The sequence below is a fragment of the Saccopteryx leptura genome, chromosome 5 (genome assembly GCF_036850995.1).
Source record: "Saccopteryx leptura isolate mSacLep1 chromosome 5, mSacLep1_pri_phased_curated, whole genome shotgun sequence".
NCBI classification, from domain to species: Eukaryota; Metazoa; Chordata; class Mammalia; order Chiroptera; family Emballonuridae; genus Saccopteryx; species Saccopteryx leptura.
Genome location: NC_089507.1, coordinates 182,111,024 through 182,126,799, shown reverse-complemented (window position 1 = coordinate 182,126,799; position 15,776 = coordinate 182,111,024). Strand labels below are relative to the sequence as shown.

The 15,776-nt window shown below is 36.9% G+C and overlaps 1 pseudogene; it reads left to right on the top strand.

The window, feature by feature from the left end:
* The first annotated feature begins 8,671 nt into the window (after positions 1 to 8,671).
* LOC136406622 (zinc finger protein 200-like) overlaps positions 8,672 to 15,776 on the top strand; it is a 31,292-nt pseudogene continuing 24,187 nt past the window's right edge.

Genomic DNA, 15,776 nt, shown 5'->3' with positions numbered 1-15,776 from the left:
TAAATTTTGGATATTAGGCCCTTATCTGAGCTGTTGTTTAAAAATATAATTTCCCATTTAGTTGGCTGTCTGTATATTTTGATATCAGTTTCTCTTGCTGAGCAAAACCTTTTTATTCTGATGTAGTCCCATTCATTTATCTTTGCCTTCACTTCTCTTGCCATTGGAGTCAAGTTCATAAAATGTTCTTTAAAACCCAGGTCCATGATTTTAGTACCTATGTCTTCTTCTATGTACTTTATTGTTTCAGGTCTTATATTTAGGTCTTTGATTCATTTTGAATTAATTTTAGTACACGGAGACAGGCTGTAGTCGAGTTTCATTCTTTTGCATGTGGCTTTCCAGTTTTCCCAACACCATTTGTTGAAGAGGCTTTTTTTTCTCCATTGTGTGTTGTTGGCCCCTTTATCAAAGATTATTTGACCATATATATGTGGTTTTATTTCTGGGCTTTCTATTCTGTTCCATTGGTCTGAGTGTCTATTTTTCTGCCAATACCATGCAGTTTTGATTATCGTGGCCCTATAATATAGTTTAAAGTCAGGTATTGTAATGCCCCCAGCTTCATTCTTTTTCCTTAGGATTGTTTTGGCTATTCTGGGTTTTTTATAGTTCCATATAAATCTGATGATTTTTTGTTCCATTTCTTTAAAAAATCTCATAGGAATTTTGATGGGAATTGCATTAAATTTATATATTGCTTTGGGTAATATGGCCATTTTAATTATATTTATTCTTCCTATCCAAGAACAAGGAATATTTTTCCATCTCATTGTGTCTTTTTCTATTTCTCTTAATAATGCCTTGTAGTTTTCATTATATAGGTCCTTTACATTCTTTGTTATGTTTATTCCTAGGTATTTTATTTATTTTTTGTTGCAATCGTGAAGGGGATTATTTTTTTGAGTTCATTTTCTAATATTTCATTGTTGGCATATAGAAAGGCTATGGACTTTTGTATGTTAATTTTGTATCCTGCGACCTTACTGTATTGGTTTATTGTTTCTAATAATCTTTTTGTGGAGTCCTTTGGGTTTTCGATGTATAGGATCATATCATCAGCAAAAAGTGATACCTTTACTTCTTCTTTTCCGATATGGATGCCTTTTATTTCTTTGTCTTGTCTGATTGCTCTGGCCAGCACTTCTAGCACCACGTTAAATAAGAGTGGAGAGAGTGGACAACCCTGTCTTGTTCCTGATTTAAGGTAGAAAGTCCTCAGTTTTATGCCATTTAATATGATGTTGGCTGATGGTTTATCATATATGGCCTTTATCATGTTGAGATATTTTCCTTCTATACCCATTTTGTTGAGAGTCTTAAACATAAAATTGTGTTGTATTTTATCAAAAGCCTTTTCTGCATCTATTGATAAGATCATGTGGTTTTTGTTCTTTGTTTTGTTGATATGGTGTATTACGTTAACCGTTTTGCGTATGTTGAACCATCCTTGAGATTCTGGGATGAATCCCACTTGATCATGATGTATTATTTTTTTAATATGTTGTTGTATTCGGTTTGCCAGTATTTTGTTTAGTATTTTAGCATCTGTATTCATTAGAGATATTGGTCTGTAGTTTTCTTTCTTTGTGCCATCCTTGCCAGGTTTTGGTATGAGGGTTATGTTGGCCTCATAAAATGTGTTTGGAAGTATTGCTTCTTCTTCAATTTTTTGGAAGACTTTGAGTAGAATAGGAACCAAGTCTTCTTTGAATGTTTGATAGAATTCACTAGTATAACCGTCTGGGCCTGGACTTTTATTTTTGGGGAGGTTTTTAATAGTTTTCTCTATTTCCTCCCTGCTGATTGGTCTGTTTAGGCTTTCTGCTTCTTCATGACTCAGTCTAGGAAGGTTGTATTGTTCTAGGAATTTATCCATTTCTTCTAGATTGTTGTATTTGGTGGCATATAATTTTTCATAGTATTCTACAATAATTCTTTGTATATCTATGATGTCTGTGGTGATCTCTCCTCTTTCATTTTGGATTTTATTTATTTGAGTCCTGTGCCTTTTTTCCTTGGTGAGTCTTGCCAAGGGTTTGTCAATTTTGTTGATCTTTTCAAAGAACCAGCTCCTTGTTTTATTGATTTTTTCTATAGTTTTTCTGTTCTCTATTTCATTTATTTCTGCTCTGATTTTTATTATCTCCTTTCTTCGGCTGGTTTTGGGTTGTCTTTGTTCTTCTTTTTCTAGTTCCTTAAGGTGTGAAGTTAAGTGGTTTACTTCGGCTCTCTCTTGTTTGTTCATATAGGCCTGAAGTGATATGAACTTTCCTCTTATTACTGCTTTTGCTGCATCCCAGAGATTCTGATATGTCGTATTTTCATTTTCATTTGTCTGTATATATCTTTTGATCTCTGCACTTATTTCTTCTTTGACCCGTTCATTTTTTAGAAGTATGTTGTTTAGTTTCCACATTTTTGTGGGTTTTTCCCCATCTTTTTTGCAGTTGAATTCTAGTTTCAAGGCTTTATGATCAGAAAATATGCTTGGTACAATTTCAATTTTTCTAAATTTGCTGATATTGTCTTTGTGGCCCAACATATGGTCAATTCTTGAGACTGTTCCATGTACACTAGAAAAGAATGTATACTCTGTCGCTTTGGGATGAAGTGTCCTGTAGATGTCTATCATATCCAGGTGTTCTAGTATTTCGTTTAAGGCCACTATCTCTTTATTGATTCTCTGTTTGGATGACCGATCTAGAGCCGTCAGCGGTGTATTGAGGTTTCCAAGTATGATTGTATTTTTGTTAGTTTTTGTTTTAAGGTCAATAAGTAGCTGTCTTCTATATTTTGGTGCTCCTTGGTTTGGTGCATATATATTAAGGATTGTTATGTCTTCTTGATTCAACTTCCCCTTAATCATTATGAAATGTCCATTTTTGTCTCTGAGTACTTTTTCTGTCTTGTAGTCAGCATTATTAGATATGAGTATTGCTACACCTGCTTTTTTTTGGGTGTTGTTTGCTTGGAGTATTGTTTTCCAGCCTTTCACTTTGAATTTGTTTTTATCCTTGTTGCTTAGATGTGTTTCTTGTAGGCAGCATATAGTTGGATTTTCTTTTTTAATCCATTCTGCTACTCTGTGTCTTTTTATTGGTAAGTTTAATCCATTTACATTTAATGTAATTATTGACACTTGTGGGTTCCCTACTGCCATTTTATAAATTGCTTTCTGTTAGTTTTGTATCTTGTTTGATTCTTCTCTTTTGTTTTTCTATCATTTGTTTTTGTTTGTTTGTGTTCCATACTTCTTTCCTCAGTTGCTACCTTTTTTAAGTCAAGTGTTTTTGTGGTGGTTTTTTCAAGGGTGGTTACCATTAAGTAATGAGAAGGGTACCTACCATATTCATTGTAGTACCTTATCTTATGAGTATTTCTGCACTTCATCGTCCTTTGCTACTGTTAATCTCCATCCTCTCCCCCCTTTTTTTCCTTTGTTGTCACAGTTTAAGTTTGGTTTTATTGTGTTCTTGGTGGAGCTGTTACTTGTGGTGTTGTTTTCTTTTGTTCTTTGAATCTGGTTGGAAAACCCCCTTTAGTATTTCCTGGAGTGGGGGCTTTCTGCTGATAAATTCTCTCATCTTTTCTGTATTTGTGAATGTTTTTATATCTCCTTCATACTTGAAGGATAGCTTTGATGGGTATAGTATTCTTGGCTGAAAGTTCCTCTCTTTCAGGGCTTTAAATATTGGGGTCCACTCTCTTCTAGCTTGTAGAGTTTCTGCTGAGAAATCTGATGATAATCTAATAGGCCTTCCTTTATATGTTGTACTCTTCTCTTCCCTGGCTGCCTTGAGAATTTTTTCTTTGTCATTGGTTTGTGTCATCTTTATTATGATGTGCCTTGGAGTGGGTTTGTTGGGGTTAAGAAAACTCGGTGTTCTGTTTGCTTCTTGAATTTGAGGCTTTAGTTCTTTCCACAGGCTTGGGAAGTTCTCGTCTATTATTTGTTTGAGTATATTCTCCATTCCATTTTCTTTCTCTTCTCCCTCTGATATACCTATTATTCTTATGTTATTCTTTCTGATGGAGTCAGACAATTCCTGTAGAGCTTTCTCGTTTTTTATTATTTTTGAGTCTCTTTCTTCTTCTCTCTGTTGTGCCTCAAGTTGTTTGTCTTCTATTTCACTAATCCTATCTTCTATCTGGGCTGTTCTGTTAGCTAAGCTTGTTACCTCGTTTTTCAGCTCGTGAATTGAGTTTTTCATTTCTGTTTGATTTGTTTTTATAGTTTCAATTTCCTTGGTAATATATTCTTTGTGCTCATTGAGTTGTTTTCTGATCTCCCTAAATTGCCTTTCTGTGTTTTCTTGTATATCTCTGAGTATTTTTAAGATTTCTATTTTAAATTCTCTGTCATTTAGCTCCAAGGCTTCCAATATGTTAAGTCTTTTCTCCATAGATTTTTCCACATCTATTTGTGTTACCTCTCTTTCTTTTGTATCCATAATATTCGATGTCCTCTTTCTTATTGGCATCTGAGGGTGGTCTTGTTGATAGCACACAGGCGCACTCCCTCCGCGGCTTGAATGAACGTCCCTGAGGTAGTTAGCTTCCTCCACACCCTCGTCTCTCAGATTCAAGTGATAACAGTCCTTTCGCTTTCAGTTTGTGTGGAACTCCGGAATGCTCCGAGGATAAATTTTTTTGTTTCTAGTTGATAAATTTGTTGTAATTTTGGGGAGATCTGTCGGACACGCTGCTCACGGCACCATTTCCGTGACGTCACTCTAGCTTTTTTTCTATAACAAAAGTGACTTCAAAAAGAACAACGTAAATTAAAATTTCCATAAATTTTAGTTTTTTTGCTTATTTACCTCCCATCTCCAATATTTCTCAGTTAGAACTTTATATCAGTGGGCTCTGTCTCTAAACACATTTCAGCTGCCATACTCACCCTTGATATGTTAGAGGATCCCAGTGAGAGGTAGCTTTTAAAAGCACAACTAGAAGATGGTGATGGAGTAGGCAGATGTTCTGCCACCTCCCAGGACCGAATTGGATTAGAACTTAATTTAAAAACAATTATCTTGAAAAACCAACTTTGGACTAAATGAAGAGGAGTCTATAACCAAGGACCACAGAAGAAGCCACATCAAGACTGGTAGGAAGGGCAGAGACGTGGAGGGAACTGCCCAGCTCCTAGGAGCCAGTGGCGGCTAGGGTCTGGAGGGACTCTCACTGTGGAGAGGGTCACCCTGAGAAGGGAGGGTCCTCAGCCCCAGGTTGGGTGCCCCAGCTTAGAGCCCCAGAGCCTAGAAGAGGCACCACACAGCATCTGGTGTGGTAAACATCAAAGTTTCTGTCTCTGAGAAAGGGACGAAGCTCTTGGTGATGCAGACTCCATCTTAAAGGGCCAGTGCAGAAAATCTTGTTTACAGCCACTTAACCTGGGATCTTTCAGGGAGTGCTGAGAGGACCAGAGTCATGTGAAGAGAGTGTGAAGTCTGTGGCCCAGGGGGAGACACCAAGGGGAACAGCTACCAGAACCGCTGTGCTGAGTTATTCTCCAATACTACAGTCACCATCTTTCTTGGGTGGAGTAGTCCCCTGAGCTGCTTCCGCCTGGGAGAAAGCAACTGCCCCACTCTCAGGAATCCCGCTTGCTCCAACCTATGGAGACTGGGCTGTTCTGAGAAGTCAGCCAGGAATGAGGGGGTATGTCAGTGACTCAGTTTTCTGGCATTGAAGCCAGAGATTTCTCCCACATGCTCCCAAGACTATGACTGGTGCTTCTGCCTCATGGGAGACTTAGTTGAAACTGTCCAGACTGCAGACAGACCATACCTTTGGGTCCCAGAGGCCACACCCAGTGGACTCCTGAGGCCACACCTTCCTGAGGTCTGTGAAAAAAGCCCAGACAGTCACCTTGGCTGGAAGGGAAGAGCCACACCCAACACTCTTTCTAATCTCTGAATTGCCCCAGGATCTAGACCCTACCAAAGTTTTATTTCAGTGGCTAAGCCCAACAAGCAACCAGCAAACAAAGGCTGCAGGAGGCGGTCTCAGGGACCTTGGCCTTTTGTGGACCTTCCCTTAGGTCCAGTGTGGGTAAAAGCCAGCCTAGGTGTGTAGTTTGATATTTCCAGGTGCACCTGGACCCAGCAAAGGCAGCCACAAACTCTGGATTGCTTATAGCAGTATAAATTTAAAATTTTTTAAAAAAGAAAGTTCAATTCAAAAAAAAAAGCAATATGGAAATATCTTAAATAACATTTTAAAATTTTTTGTTAGGTATTATTTAATATTTTTATTAATATTTTAAAAGTTTCTTATAACATAATCTAGTTTTGTGTACATCTTTTATTGTTCTTATTCAAGTATTAAATGTATAAGATAATAAACTATCTTTTGGTATATCATTTTTTTATACTTATAACAGTCATTAGGGCAGAGAACTGATTTTTAAAGTTTTTGAATCTCACCACTGCATAGACCCCGCCTCTTATGGGGAAATGTCAGAGAAGGAGTTATTAACTGCAACATAACACCAATACCCTAGAGAGCTGTGAAGATGGCAGTGGCTAGTCTAAGCTGGCATATATCCTATGAACCAAAATATGATAAAAAAACCCAAACTTCTAGGGAGGTACAATTTTCTCTTTGGACCATGCTGTCAAGTAATCAAAAAAATGAGTAACAGTGAAAACTAAATAAAAGGATGATGTGAAAAAATTGTTGCTACCTCTTATAAGACTCATGTTCTGGTTTTGTTTTGTGTTTTGCTGTATCTATACGCCATTTAGGGGCAAGGAATTAAGATGCCTTCTTGACAATATGTCTGCAGAGTAAATTGCCTTGATATTTGGTTTGTTACTGGAGTGTGGAAGTACTTTTCAAAATGTGCTAGAAACTTTCATTCACTGCTATGTAGAAATTTCAGGGATTTGAGCAATGTGTATACCACTCCCTTCCTTCACACTTGAGTGAACTGTGACCAGAGCAGTAAGTCGTCCTGTCCTGGGTCCCAGGGTGATTTAGTGTACCAGCCAGACCCAACATCAGTCAGACAGTTTAGTGCTTGGTTGTCATCTCAGGCACTGTGAGAAAACACAAGACCAGTTTTATTTATTTACATCATCTGGAAGAGTTTCCAATCCTTCATTCCTCAAAAATTACCACGAATGCCTGAAATCCTTCCCATAGGGACTCACTTGATATTACTCCTGGTAAAGAGCATTCATTGAGTAAATGCCATTGTATGAGTATAGGAAGAAGTTAAAACATAAAATTACTATGGTTTGCTGTAGCCCTGTTTCTTAGTCAAGTCTTTCCTCCTGTGTGTACAGCCTGGAAGAATCTGAAGAATGTGACAGATGGTAAGATGACAGGAAATGCCAAAGGAGAGTGTTTACAGAAGAACAAGAAAGATTGGAGGGGGAGGGAGATGACCCTTTTTTGGCTTTTCCGTATGGTCGAGGGCCATATGTAAAAGGACATAGCCCTGGAAGAAATGAGAAAGAAGTTCACATCATTTCGGTTTCAGTTCAGAGCCCTGAAGTGCAAGATGGTCACACAGGTGTGAGTTAGGAAAAACCAAGAGTAAAAAACAGGATGAGAGACTCTTAGTTGTCGGATAAAATTTAAAAATAATTCAAGCCTAGATGCAGCAAAATTGTTACTGTGTATGTCAGACTGTATCATGTGACCTAAAAAAATTAGCAGTGTCTTGTCTGTCTTTTGCCTGTACAGAAAAAGCTGCACACGACAGATGTTCCCCACAGAAAGATGTCAGACATGAGGCAGCAGTGCTGGCAATCAAAGACATTATACCTCAGAGAATACAAAATGCAAAAAATCGCCATCTACCAGCAGTAAATTCCCTCTGATTGCCACGCGGGGCCCTCTCCTCCCAAACTGCCAAATCTTAAAGATGTGACACTGTATCATAGGTAACCCAGTTTCCTGGGAGCAGAATGCTGGCCTGGGCCATGTGAAAGGCACACAGCTAAGAAAGTCAGGTGATTCAGCTCACAGAGCTGTGAAATAAATGAATATCCACAAGAGGAAAACCTCCCTTTAGGAAGTATCGGCTCAGCCTCATTAATAAGATCTAGTTTGAGCTTTGCCAAGCTGCTGGGCTGTGGAGGTTAACACATCTCTTACCTCTTGGTGACTTGTTTGTGGGTCCCATTTAGATGACCTACTTGCCTACTTTACTGCACTATAAAAACATCTGGGGACAAATATCCAGAATGATGTCCAGAAACATCCTGGGTCAAAGGACTTGAGAGCTGTGGAATTAAAGATCACAAGAAATATATTGCTCCAAATGCCAGGTTTAACATACTCAGTTTGATTCAGTTTAACATAGATCTTCAGTGTCTCAGTCAAACTCTGGATACACAAAGATAAATAAAATCCAGCCCAATGCCCTTAAGACATTTCCAGTTTATTGGAGTGAGAGACAAGTAAATGAGCGATTTGGATTTCATGTGATAATCTTTCTCCTAAAATGCACCTCAGAGGGATGAAGCTTGGTGCATGGAGCAATCAAAGAGACGTCCTGCAGTGCTGTTCTTGGTTTTACAGAACAAATGGGAGTGAGCCAGGTGGGTGGGATGAAAGTTCAGGCAAAGGGAATGTGCCAGCTCATGCATCGCAAGGCACACATATGGAGTTGCCAGTAATGGGACAGGGCTGTCCCAGAGAGTTGTGTATGTGAATGGGGCTGGAGAACAAGCCCGAAAGGTAAGCAAAGCCAAAGTACAAACCACTGTTGAGAAGCTGGGCTTTATTCTGAAAGACAGAGAGAAGTGAATCCCAAGTAGGTTAGTTCATGAAAGCAATATCAGCCAATTGAAGGAAAAGCTACGGATCAGAGACTTCAGGATGAGTAAAATTGTGTGAAATTAGGAAGGGCATCCTAAGGGTCACCCCCCAAAACATATTTCTTTTTCTCTTTTGGGAAATCTATGGAGCCTGTAGAAAGTGACTTTATTTAACATGACCTTCTAATTCCTCTTTCCTCTCCCAGGCTCTGCTCATGCAAATGTCCTGTATTTGCTTGGATACTTGCTCTTTTTCTGCTTACCTAATCAATTCCTCCTCCCATCTATTTTTTCCGTTACGCATTTCCATAACTAGAAATACCCACTCTGCACTTTTAAGCATGCAGCCTTGCTTTTTATCTAAAAAAAAATTTTTAAATATGACATTTTAACACATGCTTCTGCTCTGGGACATCTAAAAACACAAGACTTCGTTTTCTTTGATCTTATTTCCATATAATATGTTAAATGCATTGATATTAGTGGGGTATTAAAATAGCCTACTATTATAGTATTGCTGTTGATCTTGGCCTTTATGTCCATCAAAATCTGCTTTAGCCTGACCGGGCAGTGGCTCAGTGGATAGAGCGTCGAACTGGCATGTGGAGGACCCAGGTTCGAGACCCCGAGGACGCCGCTTGAGAGCGGGTTCATCCGGTTTGAGCAAAAGCTCACCAGCTTGGACCCAAGGTTGCTGGCTCAAGCAAGGGGTTACTCAGTCTGCTGAAGGCCCACGGTCAAGGCACATATGAGAAAGCAATCAATGAACAACTAAGGTGTTGCACCGAAAAACTGATGATTGATGCTTCTCATCTCTATCCATTCCTGTCTGTCTGTTCCTATCTATCCCTCTCTCTGACTCTCTCTCTGTCTCTGTAAAAAAAAAAAAAAAAAATCTGCTTTATATATTTAGGTACTCCTATATTAAATGCATAAATATTTACAATGCTTATATCCTCCTGTTAGATTGCTCCTTTTATCATTATGTAGTGACCTTCTTTATCCCTTATTTTAGCCTTTATTTTAAAGGCTATTTTATCATAAATAAGTATTGCTACCTTAACTAGGTGTGGTGATGGATATTAACTTGACTTATTCTGATGATCATTTCACAATATACACAAAAATTGAATCATTATGTTGCACACCTAAAACTATTATAATGTTATATGTCAATTATATCTCAATTAAATAAAAGTAGAAAAAGAAATAGTTACCTGGAATGAGCCATTAAGACCTCCAATGAGGAGAAAATAAAAGAGACAATTGTTCTTTTTATCCAAATTGTTAAAGCAGAGTTAAGTGTCAGTCCCTGACCTTCTATTGAGCATCGCCAGTGGGCCCTGTGACTCAAGGCCTCTTTTAGTTGAAATCAACAAGACATTGCTCTTTTATAAAGTCAAATATTTGCCTCTGCTAATGAAGCGATGGAGGCTCTCTGTTACCAATCATTTGAAAGAGCTTAATGGATCTAAACTCCCAGGTGGTATGTGTTTGGACGGAAATGTGGGTATCCTCCTTTGTGTGGTGTTGGAAAAGCATGAATCAACAGAACAGCACTTCACTTGGGAACAGGATTTGGGGAGTAGAAATCATCTATACAGCATCCTGAATGGGTGTAAGTGACCTTCTTCTATCCTGAGATGCTCCAGGGTGTGCTCTGTTTTGCCACACAGCACCTCATTGTTGAACTTACTTTTGGGGCTACAGAAACTCCAAACAGCTTGAAACTTTTCTGTATTTTTAAAGTGCTTTCTAGGTTGCTTTTTCTTCTCTATTCAATTTTTTGGCAGTAAATCCTCCTAGCTGCAAGTTCTGGGGGCTTTTTACATTTAGTTTTGTTCAAGTTTTTGGGTATTTTTTAAAATTCATAGACTTTTAGGGGTACAGTTCTAGGTTTACAGAGAAAAAATTAAGTGAAAAGTACAGAGTTTCTATGACCCCCTTACCCTGCCACCAATATCCCTGATTATTAAATATTGCATTGGTGTAGCACATTTGTTACAATTGGTGAGCTAATATGGATTACATTATAATTAACTAAAGTCTGGAGTTTACATTAGGGTTCACTCCTTGTGTTGTATGTTCTATGAGTTCTGACAAATGTAATGACAAATATCCACCATTACAGTATCACACAGTTTTATATTTACAGAATTATTGCAAAAAGAGTACAAAGTTTGTGTATACTTCACACTCAGTTTTTCTCATAAACATCGATCATTATTAGGGTTCATTTGTCACAATTAACGAGGCAATATTAATACTTATTAACTGAATTCTATACTTTTTTTTCAGATTTCTTTTTAGTTTAGATTGATTTAGCTTCCCTTTCTTGTTCTGAGATTCCATCCAGGATACCACATTCTATTTATTCTTTATGTTTTCTTTGGCACCTCTAAGCTAGACTTCCCTTGTTTTTGATAACCTTTAAATTTTTCAGGTATTTTGTAAAATGCCCCTCTCTTGAAATTTTTATTATGTTTTTCTCATAATTAAATTAGAATAATATATATTTGGAGAGAAAAAACAGAAGTTAAGTACCATTCTCATCAAATCATATCAAGGGTACATATCATATTATCAATGTGATTTATCACTGCTGATGTTAATATTAGCCATCTGGCTTGAGATACCTTTGTCAGTACTATCCACTGTAAAATTACCCTTCTTTTTCTACCTTTCCATGCTCTAGTCTTTGGACAAGTCACTGTGCACAATCCACAGCTAAGGACTGCAGAATTCTGTTCTACTTTTATTTTCTCTCTAGATTTATTGAGGCATAAGTGACAAATAAAATTGTATATATTTAAAGAGTACAATGTGGTAATTTGATACACATATGTCTTGTGAAGTGATTAGCACAATGAGATTAATTAATATATGAACCACTTCACATAGTTACGTGTTTGTGGTAAGAATGCTTAAGAGCTTTCCTCTTAGCAAATTTCAAGTATTTAATATACTACTATTAACTATAGACACCATGCTGTAGATTATATTTCCAGAATTTATTCATCTTATAACTGAAGGTTGGTACGCTTTGTTCAACATCTCTGCTTCTCCAGCCCCCAAACCCTGGTAACCCACTATGCGACTACTCTCTGTGTCTATGAGTTTGACTTTTTCTTTTGGATTTTACATATAAGTGAGACCATACAGGAATTGTCTTTCACTATCTGGCTTATTTTACTTTGTATAAATGTCCTCTGGAAGTCCTCTTTATGCGTTCATCTGTTGACAAATACTTAGGCTGTTTCTATAGCTTGACTATTGTAAATGATGTTATATGCCTTATCTTCTTAAGTCTTTATTTTTTTTTTTTTTATTACAGAGACAGAGAGTGAGTCAGAGCGAGGGATAGACAGGGACAGACAGACAGGAATGGAGAGAGATGAGAAGCATCAATCATTAGTTTTTCATTGCGCTTGCAACACCTTAGTTGTTCATTGATTGCTTTCTCATATGTGCCTTGACCGCGGGCCTTCAGCAGACCGAGTAACCCCTTGTTGGACCCAGCGACCTTGAGTTCAAGCTGGTAGACTTTTGCTCAAACCAGATGAGCCCAAGCTCAAGCTAGCGACCTCGGGGTCTCGAACCTGGGTCCTCTGCATCCCAGTCCAACGCTCTATCCACTGCGCCACCACCTGTTCAGCCCTTATCTTCTTAAGGGCAAAATATCTACATAAATTAGTTAGAATTCTTCTGCACAAGAAATGTTTTTATTTATTTATTTATTTATATCAGTATAGACTTGTGGATATTTATTTTACATGTTGGATTACAATCTAGTAATACTACATTATTAATTTTATTGCTGAAATTTTTTCAGTTTTGACCACTCAGAGCTCTTTCAGTTGGCTACAATGTAACTACAGTATACCTGCATCATTGTAAGGTATGAGTTTTGTTTTGCTTCTTTGAGCACTTGCTTGCTTTCTGCACTACAAAATGCTCTGGGCTCATTTTGTATGTTTCTTGCCCCAGTCCTAGTGTCACCTGACACTTACCTAAGGAGCCCTCGTTACTTCTATTGGAGAATGGTATTAGAAAACAAAATCTGGGTACTAAGTTGTGCAGTGCTACTGGGATGTCATTGCTTCTAGGCACACTCAGCTAACAGAGATATATGTGTATATACTAACTCATGTATATACAAATATCTATAAATATTTTTATGTTACCATCTGTATGTATATTAAACTAAACATAATTTCATACTGATAGCCAACAGTAATTCATAACCACATGGATTATTCCAGACTCTTCCTCCTTGCTTAGCTGCAATCTCCTACACCAAGAGTGAAAACTGTGAATCTCAATATAGTCTGTCCATTTATTTAATTGTTCAATTTAGTATTCATACATACTGGTTTCAGAATTATTACCTTGATTCTTAATTGGGTAAGGTATGTTTATTACTTAGGTGTGGTTTATGTTTGGAAATTTGCCACATGAGTTTGAAGACATGCATTCTACTATTGTTGGATGCAGTATTCTATGAAGGTCACTTAGATTAAGCTGATTGATAGTAATATTCTAGTAAACTATCTTTATTGATTTTCTGCCTACTTAACCTTTCAATAATTAACAGGAATATTAATGTCTCCAAATACAATAGTAGTTTTGTCTATTTCTCCTTCAGTTATATCTTTTTTTGCTTCCTGTATTTTGATGTCCTGTTGTTAGGTACATATACATTTAGAATTGTTGTATCTTCTTGGAAAATTTACCTATTTATCATTATGTGGTATCACTCTTTATCCCTGAAAATTCCTTTGGTTTTGGAGTCTGCTTTGTTTGAAATTAATGTAGCTACTCCAGCTTCCTTTTGATTCATGTAAGCATAGTATAAGTTTTCCCAACCCTTTAATTTTAACCTTTCAGAGTTTTTATATTTAAAGTTTGTTTTGTTTAGATAACATATATTTGGGTCTTCTGTTTCATCTAACAATTTCTATCTTTTAGTCTGTGTGTTTAGACCACTTATTTAGAGAGATTATTGATATTATTGATACATTTGGTTTACTATGTAAGTGTAAAGATTTTTTTTTTTTTTGTATTTATTCTGCTTAGTGATCTCTAAACTTCTTGGATCTGAGGACAGGTGTATGTCATTAATTGTGGAGAGTTTTTAGCTATTATTACTTGAAATATTCTGCTCTACTGTTTTTTTCTTCTTCTAATATTTCAATTATATATGTGCTATATCTTATCTTTTGAAACTTCCTCACAGTTTTTGAATACTCTGTTCTATTTTTATTATTCTTTTGTTCTCTTTGCACTCAGTGTGGGAAGGTGGTATTGCATATCTTCAATTTTACTGACTCTTTTCTTAGCTTTGTCAAGTCTACAGTATTTTATCTCTAGCTTTTTCTTTTGATTATTTTTTAGAATTTCCATCTCTGTTTATACTATCATCTATTTTTGCATCAGTTTTTATCTATTATTTCCATTACATTTCTTTACATAATAATGTTATTTTAAATTTCTTGTCTGATAACTCCAAACTTTATATCACATCCAAGTATGGTTCTGATGCATATTTTGTAGATCTAGACTGTGCTTTCCTCTCATTTTGCCAAATCTTGTAGTTTTTTTGTTGAATGAGGGACGTTATATTGGTAACAGAAACTGAGGTAAATAGGACTCTAGTGTGAAGATTTATGTTACGCTAACTAGGAGTTGGGCTTTATTTAATGTTACTTATAACTATAAGGCCAGCAGCTTCAAAATTCTCTAGATATTTTTGTTTGTTTTTGCCTCCCCTTTTGACTTTGGACTTCTCTAATTGTTCTTCCTCGGAGAAAGTCTGTCTTTCAGCTCTTCCAACTGTAATTCACTATGACACTAGAGCCCAGTATGTGTGGTGGTAAGGTATAGGAGTGGAAGCATTCTCTAATCTTCCACTTAAATCTTTGTCATATAGTAAGCCCTATGTCTCTAGCCTATGATCTTTTCACTTGTTTCTTCTTATAAACTTTCTCCTATTTAAACAACACAGGAAGGCTAGAGGGAAATAGTATGAGGAAAAGCCCTTCTCACACAATTCTGAGACAGGCTCCCTTTAAGAGCTTCTCCCTGGAGAGTACACATTTGTTATGGGGAAACCCATGAGCATCTTTTCACTAGGATTTCTCTTTGCCTCCTCCTGCTAAAGCCACAATGGGTCTAAAATCTACCATGAGAAACTGGTGGGGTTCGTATTGGTATAGCCTACAGATATGTAAAGGTCCTATCAAGACAGTAGCCCCCAGGAATTTCTCTTTTTCTCATGGTAGTCCACAGTCAGCCTCTAGTAATACACCAAAATTAGCATTTGGCCAGTTTATGGCTCCTGGAATCTGCTTCAGGTAAGCAAATGTCAGCTGTGATTCTCAGAATTTACCATTCTTTCCAGATTTTGGGGGGCCAATTTTCTCTGCAAATTCAGTTCTTTTATGGATCCAAGAAAAATTCATTAATTTCAACTTATCCCAATGTTTCTTGTGGTAAGAATTGGCACAACAACGTCTATGCTCTGTAATGTTAAGGTTTTAGGTTTTGCAGGAATGGTCATTCTCAGGCTAAGTCTGGGTTGTGTTTTCTGGAAGAGATTGTGTTAAGTCAAAATGAACTGCAAGCTTTTTCAAATTAAAATTTTAAATGCAGTATGAATATATGAATCTGCAATGTCAACCAATACAGTGAATTTAATCACCAAACTGTACTAATAACGTTTTCTGTTTCTCTACAGGGGAAACTATTAAGAGACTCTTTTGAAAATTTAGTAAAGAAATCTTAGTTTTTATAAAAGATGCTTGGGTGTGTTTTGAATTTAAACCCTAATGTGCTCCAACAGAACACTCTTTGAAGAGGAAGTTTTGTTAGTCATTAAAGCCTGATTATAGTTTCACTTGAGAAAAACCACAGGAATCCTATAAAGCAAATGACATCTGATGGGCTTCCCTGATTATTTTTAATGGTGAATTGTAAAAGAAAAATTAATATACTTATATT